The sequence below is a fragment of the Amborella trichopoda genome, chromosome 9, assembly GCF_054954075.1.
Source record: "Amborella trichopoda isolate Santa Cruz 75 chromosome 9, AtrichopodaSantaCruz75HAP2 v2.0, whole genome shotgun sequence".
NCBI classification, from domain to species: domain Eukaryota; kingdom Viridiplantae; phylum Streptophyta; class Magnoliopsida; order Amborellales; family Amborellaceae; genus Amborella; species Amborella trichopoda.
The window spans coordinates 23,178,278-23,184,312 of NC_142344.1; positions in this window are offsets into that span (position 1 = coordinate 23,178,278).

The following is a 6,035-nucleotide window of genomic DNA, read 5'->3' on the forward strand; positions in this document are numbered from 1 at the left end:
GGTTAATAAACATAGATGGAGAGGCAGGGATCTACAGTGTTATCAGAACGAACTAGACCGGCCACCGAGCTGGTGAAGGACTCATTCTGTTGAATCGGCCAATCCAGACTGGTTCACTGATTAGAGCAGTCTAGTTTCTAAATTAATTAAAATATTCCAAAAGCATTCAAATAACATGAAAATCGGAAGAAAATATAAGAAATCCCGAAAAGTTTCCAAAAAATAAATAAATAAAGGAACATTAGGGAAATATAAAAATCATTGAAAAACAATACTTGACACCAAGAAGCCAAAAAAGAACAAAACAAAATAGTCAACTATACAAATTAGTATATTACATAAAGCATAAAGTCATTAGCTCATTAAGCAATAAGCATCAAATATGAAGGGTATTAAGCATGTAATGTGAATCTCATGCCAATAGTCCATATGAACCAGACATCATAATTGTTTCATAGTCCATAAAATTCATACTACAAGAAGACATGAAAGCATAAGGGTTATCTGTATCCTAGGAGGAGGAAGAATGATCCTGTGTAGAGGAAGAACCACTTATGTTATTTAGTCACTGACAATGATCACATTTGCAATGATGGGTTTGAGCGTTTGCAATCTAAACGATAGATCTGTCGACTACCCTGTTATTAGTGGGCATTAAATGTGGGTATAATACCCAGCACCTATCATTCACATGTCCTATTCATTCACATGTCCTATATTGTTGCAGTGATCATATCTAAGATGTCCTCTATTACTACGTCCCATTCCACCACCACGATAATTATTAAAGCCTCTACCTCCGCCACTATTTTGAGGCTTTTTTATTTCATATTTCTCATTATTAACAACCATGCCAAATTTCTCAAAACTTTTGTCGGAGGTTTTGAAATCAAGATTCCTGATTTTCTTTTTAGTTTCTTCACATTGAATACTAGCACAGACATTGCTAAAAGAAGGCAATTCCATAATCATTAAAATTTGACTCTTAATAGTCTCATACTCATTCTTTATCCCAACCAAAAATTGAAATATTTTGTCATGTTCAGCACATTTTTGCAAGATTTCCAAGTCAATAGTTGTGGGTGAATAGATTGCCAACTCATCCCATATATTTTTTAGAGTGCCAAGATATTCAGTGATTGCTATATCCTCTTGTTTCGTTTGAGAAACTTCCTTTTTTTAATTGAAAAATCCGAGCAACATTGTTTTGTTGGCCGTACATTTCCTCAATGGATTTCCATAGGTCTCGGGCATTCTCAGCAAAAGTAACAATTTCTGAAACCTTAGGTTTTTGAAAACTTAGGTTCCATGGATTTCAAGATCCATGTCATCCCAAGATCATCACTAGATTGCCATTCCTCAAATGAGGGATCATCTTTGCTCAAGTTTAGATTTCCCATAGACCGAGAAATAGCTTGCAACCAAGCAAAATAATTAAACCCATTCAAAAGGACAGTACTAAGTTTCACTATAGGGTTAGGTTCTAGATCTGCCGTTACAATGAGACAAAGAACTCCATAAGATTGACCTAATTAGTAGATGCCTCAATCAACGACCAAAGGCGGTCGAAGTTGCAGTCAAATATTATGGAGTAATTTGCTTAAGTCAAATATTTTGGAGAAATTTGATTGTGGAGCTTGTATTTCCACAAGAGAGAGAAGCTGAGTCCCAAGATTAACAGAGACGTAAAACCAAAAGCCTGCTCCCAAAGCAATGGCTACTTTGTGGGTCCTCGACTTTCTTGATGATGTGTTTAGAGGGAGGAAGGGAAGGTCAAGTGCTGCTGCTCCCAAAGCAATCTCCGGAAAAACGTAACAGCTTAAAATTTTAGGTGTCATTGTGCTTGCCCCACCATGGAAAAGGTAAAGGAAATATGGAAATAGAAGGGAAGCAAATCTTTAAGGTGTTAAAAAAAAGAAAAATATGCAAATATGGAGGCAATATTTCCTTCTCTCTAAAATAGTATTTTGAAAGCAAAAACTAATCTCCCACTCTCCTCTGTGGAACTCTCTGCCCCAAACCCTAGAAGACCCTCTCTCTCTCCCTGTCTCTCAAGAAAAACCGCCTCCCAACCTGTCTCTCACCCTTTAAGCACGCTCCAGAAGAAGACCCCTTCCTCTCTCTCTAAAGAAAAAGCCCTCCCAACCCGTTTCTCTCACCCTCTCACGCACTCTCCAGAGGAAGACCACTGACCATCTCTCTCTATAAAGAAACCTTGACTTCCTTCTCTCTCTTTTCTCTGCTCAAACCAGATCTCTCCCCTAACTATAATCCTATCATCTCTCCTTAAGGCAAGGTCAGATAGAGGAGGCCATCGAAGGGCAGAAATAAGGCCTCTTTCTCTCACTCTCTCCCGATCAATCCAGGCAAATGTTATTCCTCTCTCCTACATTCCTCAACGGTCTCTCTCTCACTGGATTTCTATCCTGTCGCTCGAGAACCCCAACGATTGTATACGTTCTTCGAAAATTTTATGGTGATCTTAAAATGATTTAAACACTAACATTTCTCTTTGTCCCGATGATCAATAGGAATGATTGAATTGTCTTTGCTCTATTCAGTCAATCTACAATTTCTGAATAAATTAATTATTTTAATTTGGACGTAGTTTTGAATTTAAAACTTGGGCTATAGTTCCTACCCCTTATGCCTGAACCACTTAGCCAAGAGGCTACCCAAAAGTAACGTATTATTTTTGTGTAGATTTTATGATTAGTTTCTTCAAAATGAAAAACAACAATCTCCTCTTCATTCTTTAGCTATTTTAGGTGATCTTCATTCCAAATGGTTTTCTATAATCTGCTGTATTGATCATGTTGTTCTATAAGCCTAGCATTAACTGATGGTTTGTTGTTTTGTGGTTGTTGTTGACAAAATTCTACCTGTTCCTAATGTAAAATGCATGATTTCACCCACTTAAGGTCATATGCTATGTTGTTCATATGCCTACATAAAAACTTAATGGCTTATTGTTTCTCAAACTTCCGTTCTTTTTCCTTGTAACTTTGTATTGTTTTGTGTGAATCCCTAATTGATGTCCTAACTTGGCCATGTTTTGTGTATTTTAAGCCCAAAAAAAGTGTATAATGCACATACTAATGCTCCTTTTTTGTCTATATCCTCTCATGAGCAATGCCTTTTACTTTATAACATGATGGAACATGCCACTCTTTTTTGTTTTTGCTCCCAAATTAGATTGTAATTGCATTCTTTAATATTTCTTCATTGTCAATTTTAGCTCTCTTTTTCATCTAGTGGCATGTATTCAATCACTTTCATAAAGCCCTAGTCGTCCATACCCTTCGATGTTGGTTTTTTTTTTTCCTTTTCTAATTGAACCTGTTATTATTGTGATGGTATAGAGTATAACACATGATAAGCCTTTTGAACTATATACGTTTTTGTAGTTGAATTGATCGAGTTTGCCCCTAAAGTCTAAATATTTCTATTGCACTTCATTGTGTCATTCTCATTCCATGTTGCTGAACTAGAAAGATACACCAAAAAGTTATAAAGTTCCTCTTAACCATGGAGGCAACCATTGAGGATCATTCTTCATAGTATGGTGCCAATGTGGAAGAAATTGATAGTTCAATCAAGGTAATGAGTGCTTTGGAATTGGTTAGTTTTTTTGTTCGTGTTAAAGTCTGACCAATCCTTTTTTTCTTGTGTTGAAGTCCGACCAATCATTTGAATGACAACAGCCACCTATGAAAAATCTACATGAACCAGTAGAATCACATGTAAAAGGGAGCAGTAATGATGGTTTTAAGGAGTTCAATGTTATAAACACTTGCAGTGAGGAAGATGCAAATGGAAGAATGGGAAACTATGCAAAGAAGGAAATATAGATTTTGAACCATTGTTCAAAAATGGGATTTTTTTAGCACATAGTCCACCATTTTTTGTATACTAATATCTTGTTTATGTTTTGGATGTAAAACATTTTTTGAGTCCCTTTATGGGTTTTTGTATAGAACCAGCAAGCATAGAAATCCAAAGGATGGTTCGATAGAGTATTTGGGTTAAGTTTGAGGTCAATGAAGATGATGGGTCAACGGAGTATTTGGATAATGTCGAGAATGGTGAAGATAAAGAGGACTTTGTGAATGTACTTGTGAACAAATCTTTTTCTTGTTGTTTTTTGAAAATTAATAGAAGGGAAAATGTGACTTTTAACAGCAATGCATCAATTTATTACATAATATAGCATGAGAGAGAGAGATTGCAAGGTGCTTCACATTTTTAATTGTTTATAATGAGAATAGTGATCATCTTTGCATGGCTGATTTGATGAGCTTATAGGTTGTTTAATTGTACAAAAACTAGAAAATCAGGTGCCCAATTTGTGAGCTTATGTATTGTCTAAACATTAACCATATCTCTCTCTTTTCCCCCTCCCCCCCCCCCCCCCCCCCCCCTGCCTCCCTTTCTCCCCACTCACAAGATTACACAAAGGAATGCCATAAAAGGTTAGCTTTGGCTCTAAGAAATGGGAAGCCTGAACTAGCCATTGATTACACAAAGTATTTTTGTAAGAAATGGGAAGCCTGAACTAACCATGATTCTTATCATGAAATGATAAAAAATAGGTTTAAATCCATAGAAGATGTCCTGAAAGCTATGGTTTCGGCCTATGCAAAGGAGGGGCGGCTTTGGCTCTAAGCAAATTCAGGCAAAGTTTGAAATATCAGTTTCACCCTAATGCTATCTTATATAATATACTGATGAAGTGCTTGGAAAAAGCTGGAGAGGTTAAACTCATTATTAAGATCTATAACTATATGAAGGCATCAGGAAATAAACCCGACACATATACATGGAAGGCATTACTCAGTGCACTATTAGTGCAAGTCCATGTGATGATGCTCTTTCGCTTTTTGAAAGAATTGAAAGTTCACAGTTAAACATTCATATACATTAATTTGCTTTGATGGCATGTAAGCGGCTAGGCCTTTAGAAACAATCCTTGCAGTTGTTGTGGAAGATGGAGGTTAATGAGAGTATGCCTTCAACTCTATCTTACAATCATGTTACCGGTGCTTGTAAAATTGCAAGGAAGCCAAAAGTTGCTCTGCAAGTCTATGAAATTATGCTTATGATGAAGTGTACATTGGACACATTTACTTATGTATCACTTATAAGAGCACGTGCGGCCGCAACAAGAAAAAGTCGCTAATTCCATTTACAAGCCATTAAAAAGGCAGTACATCAAGATAGAAAAAATCCTATAAATCCTTCTATAGGAAATTACAATGTAGTGCCTTACCATTATACTTGGCCATGCACATTGTTTATTAGGCCAAAGTAAACCATTGATTAATACCAAAAAATGATGCCATGGAATCATAATCCCGGTATGTATCTTGCAAATATATGCTATGGAGAAACCATGAAAATGCGTGTCCAAATAGGTTGTTGCTTTATACAAAAACCCGCAAAGGGGATCAAAAAATGTTTTACATCCAAAATATAAGCAAAAAGTTAAGATACAAAAAACGAGGGACTATTTGCCCAAAAAAATACTTTGTTTGCTATCTTATGTTGCTCCCTCTTTAGTGAGAGCGTCGGATGCTGAGTTGGGCTCGAGTAGCTCCATAACAAAAGGGAGATTCATCCAAAAGGATGGGAACAAAATGTTGTAGTTGCATCAAACTGCATTTAAAGAGTAACAATATCATCGAGATTGCATCAAACTGCATTTAAAGAGTAAAAATATCATCACCTACTGGTAAACTCCATCAATTCAACTAGAAAATCACATATAGTTCAAAAAATTTATCATGTGTTATAATCTATACCACCATAATAATAACAAGTTCAATATAAAAAAGGAAAACAAAATCAACGCCCGTTGTAACTTCCTAAGAACACTTAAAACATATGAATCAAAGTGTATAGACAACAAGTGCTACATGAAAGTGATTTAATACATGTCACTATATGAAAAAGAGAGCTACAATTGAGTATGAAGAAATATTAAAGCATGCAATTAGAACATGTATCCAACAATTAGAACATATATAGGTTGATTT